The sequence below is a fragment of the Nycticebus coucang genome, chromosome 3, assembly GCF_027406575.1.
Source record: "Nycticebus coucang isolate mNycCou1 chromosome 3, mNycCou1.pri, whole genome shotgun sequence".
NCBI lineage: Eukaryota > Metazoa > Chordata > Mammalia > Primates > Lorisidae > Nycticebus > Nycticebus coucang.
Window position 1 is genome coordinate 130,454,859 of NC_069782.1, and position 14,593 is coordinate 130,469,451.

At 47.1% G+C, this 14,593-nt stretch overlaps 2 pseudogenes; both read right to left on the reverse strand.

Annotated features, from left to right (window-relative positions):
- Nucleotides 1-12,845: 12,845 nt before the first annotated feature.
- Nucleotides 12,846-13,199, reverse strand: LOC128581849 (anaphase-promoting complex subunit 16-like; annotated as a pseudogene).
- A 100-nt stretch (nt 13,200-13,299) lies between these two features.
- On the reverse strand, nt 13,300-14,593 carry LOC128581960 (keratin, type I cytoskeletal 18-like; annotated as a pseudogene).

Genomic DNA, 14,593 nt, shown 5'->3' on the forward strand with positions numbered 1-14,593 from the left:
ATGGTTCATTCACCTTGAGCCAGGCACTATGATAAGTGTTTTCATGCATTAATTTTTTTAATTCTCACAGTAATTACAAGGTAGACCCCCCCCCCTTACGGTGTATCCCTATTTTACAGAAGAAACTAAGACTTGAAGAAGTTCGACTGAACCAAGACTTGAACATAGGTGGGTTTTTTTTTTTTAACATAGGTAGGTTTTGATTCTAGGGTCTGTGCTCTTAACCACAAAACCAGTGAAGACTGCCAATTTTAAGTATAAAAAATGTCTTTCTGGCTCGGTGCCTGTGGCTCAAGCAGCTAAGGTGCCAGCCACATACATCTGAGCTGGCAGGTTCGAATCCAGCCTGGGCCCACCAAACAACAATGACAGCTGCAACCAAAAAATGGCCGGGCATTGTAGCGGGTGCCTGTAGTCCCAGCTACTTGGGAGGCAGAGGCAGGAGAATCGCTTGAGCCAGGAGTTGAAGGTTGCTGTGAGCTGTGATGCCGCAGTACTCTACCCAGGGTGAGAGCTTGAGGCTCTGTCTCAAAAAAAAAAAAAAAGTGTCTTTCAGGCGGCGCCTGTGGCTCAGTCGGTAGGTAAGGCGCCGGCCCCATATACCGAGGGTGGCGGGTTCAAACCCGGCCCTGGCTGAACTGCAACCAAAAAATAGCCGGGCGTTGTGGTGGGCACCTGTAGTCCCAGCTACTCGGGAGGCTGAGGCAAGAGAATCGCTTAAGCCCAGGAGTTGGAGGTTGCTGTTAGCTGTGTGATGCCATGGCACTCTACCGAGGGCCATAAAGTGAGACTCTGTCTCTACAAAAAAAAAGTGTCTTTCTGACTTGGCGCCTGTGGCTCAAGCACTAAGGCACTAGCCACATACACCTGAGCTGGCGGGTCACAGTCCAGCCTGGGCCCACCAAACAATGATGACTGCTAGCCAGGTGTTGTGGCAGGTGCCTGTAGTCCCAGCTACTTGGGAGGCGGAGGCAGGAGAATCGCTTGAGCCCAGGATTTGGAGGTACTGTGAGCTGTGATGCTACAGCACTCAACCCAGGCTACAGCTTGAGGCTCTGTCTCAAAAAAAAAAGTGTCTTTCTAGGCTGGTCCAAGTACAGTGGTGTTTACAACTGATTTTTTTTTTTTTTTTGTAGAGACAGAATCTCACTTTATGGCCCTTGGTAGAGTGTCGTGGCCTCACACAGCTCACAGCAACTTCCAACTCCTGGGCTGAAGCGATTCTCTTGCCTCAGTCTCCCGAGTAGCTTGGGACTACAGGCGCCCGCCCAACGCCCAGCTGTTTACAACTAATTGATTACAATCAGTTACAGATTCCTTTTTGTTGTTGTTGTTGAGACAGGGTCCCACCCTATCCCCCTGAGCAGAGTGCAGTGGGCGTGGTAGCTCACTGCAACCTCAGACTCGGGCTGCAGGCACCCCGCTGCCTCAGCCTCCGGAAGCCGCTGAGATTACAGGCGCTCGCCGTGGCGGCTGGCTGGGTTTTTCCATTTTTTTAGGAGTCGGGGTCGCACTCTCGCTCAGACGAGTCTCGAACTCCTAAGCTCGAGCAATTCTCCCTCCTCAGCCTCCCACAGTGTGAGATTACAGGCGTGAGCCACTGCGCCCGGCCAGTTACAGATTATTTTCTTCCTTTTCTACTCCCACTGCTTCACCTGACTGGCCTAAAAAATAAAAGAAAGTATCCTTTCTATAGCAAGATTTAAATTCCACATTAAGCTAGAAACAGAACTTGTGCTTACTTTGATACTACATTTAGTTTTCATTAAAATCAACACATTTTGGTCCAGGTGAGTAGATTGCTTGAGCTCAGGAGTTCTTTTTTTTTTTTTTTGAGACAGAGCCTCAAGCTCTCACCCTGGGTAGAGTGCTGTGACATCACAGCTCACAGCAACCTCCAACTCCTGGGCTCAAGCGATTCTCCTGCCTCTGCCTCCCAAGTAGCTGGGACCATAGGCGCTTGCCACAATGCCCAGCTATTTTTTGGTTGCAGCCATCACTGTTGTTTGGTGGGCCCGGGCTGAATTCGAACCCGCCAGCTCAGCTATATGTGGCTGGCGCCTTAGCCACTTGAGCCACAGGTGCCCAGCTGAGCTCAGGAGTTCTAGACCAGCCTGAGCAAGAACGAGTCGTCTCTACTAAAAATAGAAAAAATTACTTGGGCATCCTGACAGGTGCCTGTAGTCCCAAGTGTCATAGCTCCCTCTACTTGGGAGGCTGAGGCAAAAGGATCATTTGAACCCAAGAATTTGCAGTTGCTCTGAACTATGAAGCCATAGTACTACCCAGGGCAAAAGAGTGAGACTTTGTCTCAAAAAAAATAAAAAAATAGTCCGAGCATGGTGGCTCACACCTGTAATCCCAGCCCTTGGGAGGCCAAGGTGGCTGAATTGTTTGAGCTCAGGAGTTCAAGACCAGCCTGAGCAAGCCCGAGACCACGTCTCTAAAAATTAGCCAGACATTGTGGCAGGCACCTGTAGTCCCAGCTACTTGGGAGGCTGAGGCAAGAGAATTGCTTAAGCCCAAGAGTTTGAGGTTGCTGTGAGCTGTGACACCATAGTACTCTGAGGGCAACATAGTGAGACGACTCTGTCTAAAAATAAAAGAAAGAAGCTGGGACTATAGGCACCTGCCACAACACCCAGCTATTTTTAGAAGTGGGGTCTTGCTTTGGCTCAGGCTGGTCTTAAATCTCTGAGCTCAGGCAATCCACCCACTTCAGCCTCCCAGGATTACAGGCATGAGTCATCACAACTGGCCCCTGTGTGTTTTTAATTCTAGGTAGGGTTTTTTGGTTGTTTTATTATTTCTGAATTAAGTTGCTTTTTCTTTTCTTTTCACTTTTTTTTCTTTTTGAGACAGAGTCTCACTTTATCACCCATGCTAGGGTGTAGAAGTGTCATAGCTCACAGCAACCCCCAAGTCTTGGGCTTAGGCAATCCTCTTGCCTCAGCTTGTCAAGTAGTTGAGACTACAGGCACCTGCCACATGCCTGGCTGGTTTCTCTATTTGTAGTAGAGATTTGGCTCTTCCTTGGGCTGGCCTTGAACTCCTGAGCTCAAGCAATCAACCCACCTCAGCCTCCCAAAGTGCTTAAGATTACAGGTGTAAATGAATCACTGCCCCTGGCTTAAGCTGCTTTAAAAAAAAAAAAAAAAAAAGCAGCCTGTTTTAGCCCCCTGTGGCAGGGACGAACCAAATCAAATCAAATCATTTTTACTTTCTTTTGGGCAAGTGAGAAAAAGGCAGTCATGGGCTCCTAGGATCCAGATGTAGTGATGAGAAAAGAGACAATCTTAGGAGAATCCCAAAAGACAAATATTCTGGGATGGGAATCCACATCTCTTTGGACCATTGTCCTGGCTCCCTCCTTCTCATTTCTGCCTCTTCTTAGAGTTGTTCCTCTCAAAAAGTGTTTCTTGGCTCGGCGCCTGTGGCTTAAGCAGCTAAGGCACCAGCCACATACACCTGAGCCAGTGGGTTCGAATCCAGCCCAGGCCCACCAAACAATAATGACAGCTGCAACCAAAAAATAGCTGGGTGTTGTGGCAGGCGCCTGTAGTCCCAGCTACTTGGTAGGTGGAAGCAAGAGAATTGCTTGAGCCCAGGAATTGGAGGTTGCTGTGAGCTGTGATGCCACAGAACTCTACCCAGGGCGACAGCTTGAGGCTCTGTCTCAAAAAAAAAAAAAGTGTTTCTTGGTGCCTGACGATTGCATTTAAATAAAGGAATAATCTCTGACATTAAAGTCCTGCCCTTCCTCTACTTCCTGACCCAATCTGCTCCCAGTCCTCATGAAGCTGGCAGCCTGGATATCCTGATTTCTCTCGGTTTGCCTATAGCTAATGTGCCTGTCATGGAAGCTCCTTCCCACTGAAAGTCCCCATGGAATTTTTCCTGGTCCCTGTTTCTGGGGCCTCCCTGAATAATCCACCCTTCCCTGTAGGTCTGTTCAGCTTCCAAATCTTATCCCTTTCTAAACTGGACCCAGGTTCAAATCTTCCTTGTGTCTTTCCAGATATACTCTCCATCTTTTCTCATCTTGTTCTCTGGACCTTGAGAGACAAACCAAAATGGATATATCAAGGTCCTCTATTTATATTTAGCCCAGAGGATATAGAAGAGGAATTGAGGGGTGGTGCCTGTGGCTTAGTGGGTAGGGTGCCAGCCCTATATACTGAGGGCGGTGGGTTCAAACCTAGCCCTGGCCAAACTGCAACAAAAAAGTAGCCAGGCATTGTGGCGGGCACCTGTAGTCCCAGCTACTCGGGAGGCTGAGGCAAGAGAATCATCTAAGCCCAGGAGTTGGAGGTTGCTGTGAGCTGCATGATGCCATGGCACTCTACCAAGGGTGATAGAGTGAGACTCTGTCTGTACAAAAAAATAAATAAAAGAAGAGGAATTGAGGCAGGAGGATGCTGGTATGTAATTCTTTCAATTCTTTCAGATCCCTCTCTGCTGTGGATGTGCTACCTACATCCCTTTTAGAAGGCCATACCTATTGTCAAGTGGCCCCCTACCCATAACTACCTTCTCAGGGTCTTGGTAACAATTCCCTTCAGGCCTAGGGGTGCTGTGGCTCCCTGCTGCTGCTAGCCCGGGGATGCACTATCTCTTCTTGATCTCTCTAAATTCTGCCCACACCTTTGCAAATACAAAGTTGTTGTTGTTGTTATTATTATTATTAGAGACAAAGTCTCACTATGTCACCCTCGGTAGAGTGCTATGGTGTCACAGCTAACAGCAACCTCTTGAACCTGCCACCCTCAGTATATGGGGCTGATGCCCTACTCACTGAGCCACAGGTGCCGCCCTGCAAATACAAAGTTAATTAAACTCTCCTCAAACTAAAGAAGCTTATATGCACCAGGACTCTGATGGTTATAGGCCCAAAGTGTTGCCGAGAGAACCCTGGTTAGTGTATATTTTTTATGTTATTTCCTCTACAAACAGATAGCTTCTGGAAGGCAGGACTCATCTGTTACCTATCTGCAGAGTGATAGACACATAGTGAGTGTTTAATATTCATTGTTAGAACTAATCCTGGCCATGGGCAGCACCTGAGGCTCAAAGGAGTTGGGCACTGGCCTCATATGCCAGAGGTGGTGGGTTCAAACCCAGCCCTGGCCAAAAACTGCAAAAAAAAAAAAAAAAAAAAGAACTAATCCTGGCCTTGATCACATCTTCCTTATATGGTATTTTTGGGAGGGAATGGGCATCAAATGAAAAAATAGCTTCAGATGATGTAAATGTCTGGAAATTATAGCAGCCAAATGAAAGACTCTGCCAACCTGAATGAGTGGAGGAGTCTGCCCAAAGGCTAGTTAAAAAAAAAAATCCTATTCAAACTTTAACTGAAATATACAAAATAAAGTATGGTAAGTACTATTGGTCAAACAGTGTCTAACAAAACCAAGGACAGAAGTTGTGGGCAAAAAAGCTCTGCACAAAATTGGTTAATCTCCCAAACTGGGAAAAAGATGTAGCAAATATATAAAATGTGTTTGTTTGTTTTTTTCCTTTCTTTTTTTTTTTTTTGTAGAGACAGAGTCTCACTGTACCGCCCTCAGGTAGAGTGCCATGGCATCACACAGCTCACAGCAACCTCTAACTCTTGGGCTTACGCGATTCTCTTGCCTCAGCCTCCCGAGCAGCTGGGACTACAGGCGCCTGCCACAACGCCTGGCTATTTTTTTGTTGCAGTTTGGCCGGGGCTGGGTTTGAACCCGCCACTCTCGGCATATGGGGCCGGCGCCCTAGTCACTGAGCCACAGGCGCCGCCCATAAAATGTGTTTTATAATCAAGGTAAATATTCTTTTTCTTTCTTTTTTTTTTTTTTTTGTAGAGACAGAGTCTCACTGTACCGCCCTCAGGTAGAGTGCCATGGCATCATACAGCTCACAGCAACCTCCAACTCCTGGGCTTAAGTGATTCTCTTGCCTCAGCCTCCCGAGTAGCTGGGACTACAGGCGCCCGCCACAACGCCTGGCTATTTTTTGGCTGCAGTTTGGCCGGGGCAGGTTTGAACCCGTCACCCTCGGTATATGGGGCCGGCGCCCTACCGACTGAGCCACAGGTGCCGCCCTCTTTTTCTTTGTTTAGGCAAGGATCTCTGCTTTGGATACTACTGTTTTTTTTTTTTTTTTTGCGGTTTTTGGCTGGGGCTGGGTTTGAACCCGCCACCTCTGGCATATGGGGCCAGCGCTCTACCCCTTTGAGCCACAGGCGCCACCCAAAAGCAAATTTTTTTTTTTTTTTTTTTTTGTGGTTTTTGGCCGGGGCTGGGTTTGAACCTGCCATCTCCGGCAAATGGGACTGGCTCCCTACTCCTTGAGCCACAGGCGCTGCCCTGGATACTACTGTTAATAAATAAGAAACACTGTCACTGCACTTCAGCTCTGGAGTTACATCCTGTAAGAGAATCCTGTGATATTGCAAAAGTGTTGGAAGGTGGCTCCCAAGGCTAGGTTGTACAGGTATTATTATGGCTTCTGCCTTACTCAGTTGGATTGCTTGCTCTGGGGGAATTTAGCCACCATTTTGTAAGGACTCTTAAGCAGCCCTATGGAGAAGCCCACATCACAAGGAACAGAAGCTTTCTGCCAAAAATTGCCAGCCACATGAGTGAACCATTTTGGAATCTGATCATCTGGCCCAGTTAAGCCTAAGACAACTACATCTCCAGCCAACTGACTGCAGTCTTGTGAGACACTAGGATAGAACACTCAGCTAACTTATCCCTAAATTTCTAACCCATATAAAATAACAAAATACAGCATTCCCCCCCACCCTCCAAGAGATAGGGTCTTACTATGTCACCAAGGCAGGATTTGAACTCCTAGGCTCAAGCAATCCTCCCATGTTAGCTTCCCAAGTAGATGGGATCATAGGTACATGTCACCATGCCTGGCTAACAAGTGTTTATTACTGATTTAAGCTGTTAGACTTCAGGGTTACTTGTTATGCAACAATAGATAACCAATATAGATGCATAACCTGAACCTAATCATGAAGAATATCACATACATCCAAATTAAGGAACATTCTACAAAATAACTGGCTTTTTTTTTTTTTTTTGAGACAGAGTCTCACTTTGTCACCCTTGATAGAGTGCCATGGCACTGCAGGCACCCGCCCCAATGCCTGGCTATTTTTAGAGACAGGGTCTCACTCTGGCTCAGGCTGGTCTTGAACTTGTGAGCTCAGGCAATCCACCTGCCTTGGCCTCCCAAGTGCTGGTATTATAGGTGTGAGCCAATGTGCCTGGCCCCAAAATAACTTGCTTATAATCTTCCAAAGTGTTGTGGTCATGAAAATTAAAAATAAGACTAAGGAATTGTTTCACATTGAAGGAGACCAAAGAGATATGACAACCAAATATAATGGATGATTCTGAATCATTCTGTATTGTACTTCCAAGTTTTCTGGAAGTTTGAAATCATTTAGATTTTAAAATATACCAAAAATGGACTTAGCTGATAAAAAAATACTTTGGTTACAATCCAAATATATTGATTGGCCGTAAGAGTTTCATGGCTACACATTACGTCTTCACAGATTATGTCTGAGGTGGGCACTCCAGAGAGAGGCTATCTTGGGAATGACCAGAGAGCAGAAGATGGGCAGCTGTAATATTAGCAAGCTGGGAGCAGTGTTCTTGCCTGTAATCCTAGCACTCTGGGAGGTGGAGATGGGTGGATTGCTTGAGCTCAGGAGTTTGAGACCAGCTTGGGCAAGAATGAGACTCCATCTCTACTAAAAATATCGGGCTTCGTGGTGGGAGGATGGCTATAGTCTCAGGTACTTGGGAGGCTGAGGCAAGAGGATAGCTTGAGCCCTAGAGTTTGAGGTTGCTGTGAGCTGTAACACCATGGCCTTCTACCCAGGGCAACAGAGTGAGACTTTGTCCCAAAGAAAAAATAATAATATTAAATAAAAAACAAACACTACTTTTAGATTGTTTGTGCTAATGAAGGAAAGTACTACCAAATCCAAAAAGGTGGGGGGGACCAGATATGTAGCAGCACCCCAGCCCTCTACCATAAGAATGTGACCTTTTGTAACTGTCCTAGAAAATAGCCCTGAGCTGAAGCAGATAACCGGTAACTGGTTCTGAAAGAAAAAAGCTAAGCAAATGTTTAACTGCTGATCTTGTCTTAAGACAGATGAGTAGTGAACCAGAGTTCTTCTTATCTGGAAAAGCCCCTATGTCTGCTACCCTTCCCTAAAGCCCCTGCTATGTCTGCTACCCCTCCCTACTTTGTAGTTTTTGCCTTTATAAGCTTGTAAAACCTGCTGTTCAGGGCTTGACTCCTCGACTCCTAAAAGAGTTGCGAGTCAAGCCCCAGCATGCTGGAATAAAATCCTCTTGCTGTTTGCATTAAGCGCCGTCTCTTGCAGTTGATTGGGGTCGTCATCGCTCAGGGCAGAGTGGAGGGTCCTGCCCCAAGTCTTTCACTAACAAAGGAAAGAAAATAAATATAATCTAGGAGAACAGAAAATGCAAAACTCTCATTTCTTTGTGTGGCAGAAATTGCTAGTTGCTAACTTAGACAATTAGAAGGGAAACAACTCGGGCGGCGCCTGTGGCTCAGTCGGTAAGGCGATGGCCCCATATACCGAGGGTGGCAGGTTCAAACCCGGCCCCGGCCAAACTGCAAAAAAAACAAAAAATAGCCGGGCGTTGTGGCGGGCGCCTGTAGTCCCAGCTACTTGGGAGGCTGAGGCAAGAGAATCGCTTAAGCCCATGAGTTGGAGGTTGCTGTGAGCTGTGTGAGGCCACGGCCCTCTACCGAGGGCCATAAAGTGAGATTCTGTCTCTACAAAAAAAAAAAAAAAGAAGGGAAACAACTCAACTTTTCTCCTCCAGTTCTATACCTCATCTGCACTCGCACCCAAATGCTCCTCCTCCATTCTTTCGGAAAAGACTAATCCCTCCATCTCCCCCAGATCCCATTCTGCTCTATTTTCTCAGGATCTGGCTCCATCATTATCCCCTCTCTTTATTTATTTATTTTTTTTTTTAATTGTTAAATCATAGCTGTGTACATTAGTGCAATCAAGGGGTACAATGTGTGGGTTTCATATACAATCTGAAATATTCTCATCAAACTGTTCGACATAGCCTTCATGGCATTTTCTTAGTTACTGTATGTAGGCATTTGTATTCTGCATTTAGTAAGTTTCACCTGTACCCATTCTAAGATGCACCATAGATGTGGCCCCACCCATTACCCTCCCTCCACTAAAACCTCCTGCCTCCCTTCCCCTTCCTTGGCCCTTTCCCCATAGTCTTGTGCTATAGTTGGGTTATAGCCTTCATGTGAAAGCTATAATTTAGCTTCATAGCAGAGCTGAGTACAAAGGATACTTTTTCTTCCATTCCTGAGATACTTTGCTAAGAAGAATATGTTCCAGCTCCATCCATGTAAACATGAAAGAGGTAAAGTCTCCATCTTTCTTTAAGGCTGCATAGTATTCCACGGTATACATGTACCACAATTTGCTAGTCCATTCGTGGGTCGATGGACACTTGGGCTTCTTCCATGACTTAGCAATTATGAATTGGGCTGCAATAAACATTCTTGTACAGATGTCTTTGTTATATTGTGACTTTTGGTCTTTGGGGTATAAACCTAGTAAAGGAATTATAGGATCAAATGGCAGGTCTATTTTTAGGTCTCTAAGTATTCTCCAAACATCCCTCCAGAAGGAACGTATTAGTGTGCATTCCCACCAGCAGTGTAGAAGTGTGCCCTTTTCTCCACATCCACGCCAACATCTCTGGTTTTGGGATTTTGTTATGTGGGCTACTCTTACTGGGGTTAGGTGATATCTCAGAGTAGTTTTGATTTGCCTTTCTCTGATGATTAAGGATGATGAGCTTTTTTTCATATGTTTGTAGATTGTGCGTCTGTCTTCTTTAGAGAAGTTTCTCTTCAAGTCCCTTTCCCGCCCTGAGATGGGATCACGTGTTCTTTTCTTGCTAATACGTTTGAGTTCTCTGTGGATTCTGGTTATTAGACCTTATAATCCCCTCTCTTTAATCTTCAGCCTTTATCTCTCTAATGGATCTTTTTCATTGGCATTTAAATGTGCTTAAGTCTCTCACTTCTCTTTATTCCTCAAGTTTTTTGTTTTTTAGAGACAGAGTCTCGCTGTGTCACCCTCAGTAGAGTACTGTGGCGTCACAGCTCACAGCAACCTCCAGCTGTTGGGCTTAGATGATTCTCTTGCCTCAGCCTCCCGAGTAGCAGGGACTACAGGAGCCCTCCATACACCCGGCTACTTTTTTGTTGCAGTTTGGCCAGGGCCAGGTTCAACCCTCAGTATATGGTACCCGGCACCCTACTCACTGAGCCACAGGCACTGCCCTATTCCTCAAGTTTTGTTGTTGTTTTTTTCCTCAAGTTTTTATTCTTGGAAAATTTCAAACCTTCAGAATAGGCAGGGCATGGTGGCTCACACCTGTAGTCCTAGCAATCTGGGAGGTCAAGGAAGGGTGGCTTGCTTGACTTCACAAGTTTACTCTACCCACGGCGACAGCTTGAGACTCTGTCTCAAAAAACAAAACAAACCTTCAGAAAATTTGCCGGAAGAGTACAGCAGATTCCTATAAGCCTTCAGCTAGACCCACCAATTCTTTTTTTTTTTTTTCAGACAGAGCCTCAAGCTGTCACTCTGGGTAGAATGCCATGGCATCACAACTCACAGCAACCCCAAACTCCTGGGCTTAAGCGATTCTCTTGCCTCAGCCTCCCAAGTAGCTGGGACTACAGGCACCCACCACAACACCCGGCTATTTTTTGGTTGTAGTTGTCATTGTTGTTTGGCAGGCCCAGGCTGGATTCGAACCTACCAGCTCTGGTGTATGTGGCTGGCACCTTAGCCACTTGAGCTACAGGCCCCAAGCCAGATCCACCAAGTCTTTTTTTTTTGGAGCTCTTTCAAGGATTTATTTGCTATAGAATTGCTTGAGTCCACCAATAGATGAACTCAGGATTTCTGTGTTTAAAAGTACTGTATTTTGGGGCTGGCGCCCTACTCACTGAGCCACAGGTGCCGCCCCCATATGTTGAGGGTGGTGGGTTCAAACCCAGCCCCAGCCAAACTGCAACAACAACAAAAAAAAATAGCCGGGCATTGTAGCGGGCGCCTGTAGTCCCAGCTGCTCTGGAGGCTGAGGCAAGAGAATCGCGTAAGCCCAAGAGTTAGAGGTTGCTGTGAGCCGTGTGATGCCACGGCACTCTACCCGAGGGAGGTACAGTGAGACTCTGTCTCTACAAAAAAAAAAAAAAAAAAAATAGGGCGGCGCCTGTGGCTCAGTCGGTAAGGCGCCGGCCCCATATACCGAGGGTGGCGGGTTCAAACCTGGCCCCGGCCAAACTGCAACCAAAAAATAGCCGGGCCTTGTGGCGGGCGCCTGTAGTCCCAGCTACTCGGGAGGCTGAGGCAAGAGAATCGCTTAAGCCCAGGAGTTGGGGGTTGCTGTGAGCTGTGTGAGGCCACGGCACTCTACCGAGGGCCATAAAGTGAGACTCTGTCTCTACAAAAAAAAAAAAAAAAGTACTGTATTTTGTTATTTTTTACAAGTCCTGCAACATTCCAAAAGCAATTCTTTTTGCCAGCATTTAGCATGTTTAGAAGAGGTTAAAAAAAGCATCTATAGGGCAGCGCCTGTGGCTCAAGGAGTAGGGTGCCAGTCCCATATGCTGGAGGTGGCGGGTTCAAACCTAGCCCCGGCCAAAAACCACAAAAAAAAAAAAAAAAAGACATCTATAGAATTAGATGTCTAAAAATAGAAAAAAACCTCCAAATTTAAAAATTCCTCATTTGGACGGGTCCTGAGTTGAAATAACATTCATCTCTAAAAAGAACTGTTTCAGGTCAGAAATGTATTTTATAACCACAGATTCTGACCTTGGACTTGACTAGTGAAGATTCCCAGGCACTGGATAGATGACAGGATAGACATCATTCACTTGGCCAATTCTGGCATGTGCCCTACCTGGCATGTAAAAATTTTATAAATATCTCTTAAACCTAAACTTCCTCATTCTCTGAAACGGATTGTCTTAATCTGCTTCCCAACAATTTTTTTTTTTTTTTTTTTTTTTTGTAGAGACAGAGTCTCACTTTATGGCCCTCAGTAGAGTGCCATGGCATCATACAGCTCCCAGCAACTCCAACTCCTGGGCTTAAGCGATTCTCTTGCCTCAGCCTCCCGAGTAGCTGGGACTATAGGCGCCTGCCACAACGCCCAGCTATTTTTTGGTTGCAGTTCAGCCGGAGCCGGGTTTGAACCCGCCACACTCGGTATATGGGGCCAGCGCCTTACTGACTGAGCCACAGGCACAGCCCAATTTTATTTTTTTTTAATAGAGACAGAGTCTTCCTTTATCACCCTTGGTAGAGTGCCGTGGTGTCACACAGCTCACAGCAACCTCCAACTCCTGGGCTTAGGCGATTCTCCTGCCTCAGCCTCCCAAGTAGCTGGGACTACAGGTGCCTGCCACAATACCCGGCTATTTTTTTTTGTTGCAGTTTGGCCAGGGCTGGGTTTGAACCCGCCACCCTCGGTATATGGGGCCAGCGCCCTGCTCACTGAGCCATAGGCGCTGCCCAATCTGCTTCCCAACAATTTTTAAAACAAAGAAACAAAAATTTTCCCTGCTAGATAACATATTTAAGTATTTGTTACCTGTGGACAGATACAGAGAAACCAAATACAAATGTGAATTAACAATTCAGTGATGTACTGTGAATCTCTGGATGGCTATGTAAGCTGAGAGAAAGTTCCTTGTTGGCTCTGCACTTCCCACTAGAGGTGACCATCCAGACAGCATCAACCTGAAGAGGGTGTGAACCCCAGCAGCTGCTCGATGGGCTTAAACTGCCACTTTTTGGCCTCTAGCTCTTCTACCAAAGCAGCTAGTTTTTCCATCCAAGCAACTTGGTGATCATGTTTCACCTGTTTAAGTGTGGATGCCATTTAATAGCTGAAAACAGATTCGCAGAGGAATCTCTCAGAGCCATCTTCCAACATTTCTCCGGCTCCTTTGGGGTAGGTAAAAAGTGCTTTCCGTGGTGGGGCAAGGTCTGAGACACTGAAACCAGATCCAGTGACAGAACTTCCACTGACGCCACCAGCTGAGGAGGATGATGAAGAGGCAGCCACTTCCACAACAGAATTCTTACTTCAAACTTGCTGCATGACTGTGTTCAAATCACTTAACTTTCTTTTTTTTTTTTTGACCTCTGAACTCTTTATTGGCATAAGGGCACGCTTCTGTACTGCCTCAGTGTCTCAGAACTTTGGTGTCGTTGGTCTCAGACATCACTTTGCCGTCCACTATCCTGCGGGTGGTGATCTTTTGGATGGTTTGCATGGAGTTGCTGCTGTCTAGGGCATCACCAAGGTTGAAGTCCTCCCCGTCTTCCAGCAGGCGGTGGTAGGTGGCGATTTCAGCCTCTAGCTTGACCTTGATGTTCAGCAGTTGCCTCATACTCCTGGGCCTGGCGCTGCCCCTCTGCCCGGGTCTGTGCCAGCTCTGACTCCAAATGCAGCAGGACCCCATTGAGTTGCTCCATCTGCAAGGTGTAGCGAGCCTCCACCTCCCTCAGGCTGTCCTCCAACCTGGACTTCTGATTTCTCATGGAGTCCAGTTTGATCTCCAAGGACTGGACTGTACACATCAGCTCTGTGAGCATTGTCTTAGCAGCTCCGACCTCAGCAAACTGTGAGGTGACCAATGAGGTGCTCTCCTCAATCTGGTGGGACCAGGTCTTGGCCAGCTCTTCTTGGTTTTTCCGAGCCAGCTCGTCATACTAGGCCCGCATGTCTGCCATGATCTTGCTCAGGTCCTGGGATTTGGGAGCATCTACTTCCACAGGCAACCCAGAGCTGGCAATCTGGGCTAGTAGGACTTTTACTTCCTCCTCGTGGTTCTTCTTCATGAAGAGCAGCTCCTCCTTGAGAGCCTCCATCTCTGACTCCAGCTGCAGTCGAGTGATATTGGTGTCATCAATGACCTTGCGGAGCCCATGGACGTCGCGCATGGCCAGTTCTGTCTCATACTTGACTCTAAAGTCATCAGCAGCAAGACGGGCATTATCAATCTGCAGAACAATTCGGGCATTGTCCACAGAATTTGCAAAGATCTGAGCCCTCAGGTCCTCGATGATCTTGAAGTAATGCGCCCAGTCTCTGACCGGGGGCCCCTTCTTCTCCAGGTGTTCCCGGATTTTGCTCTCCAGCCTCCGATTATCAGTCTCCAGGTTCCTCACTCTGTCCAGGTAGGAGGCCAGGCAGTCGTTCAGTTCTTGCATGATCTCCTTCTCAGTCTGGATGCCCCCTATTCCTGCTAGACCCCCAGCCATCCCCGTGGCCAGGCCCCCGGACCCCCAGCCTCCCCGGAAGCTGGTGGAGCGGGACACGGAGATCCGGGAGCCCAAGCCCCCGGCGCCTGCATAGACGCTGGCTGCGCTGCTGGCGGGCCGGACACTGTAGCTGGGCACCTGGACTAAGCCCAGGGACCAGTAATTGCTGGAGAAAGTGGTGGAACGAGTAGTGAAGGACATGATCTCTGAAGA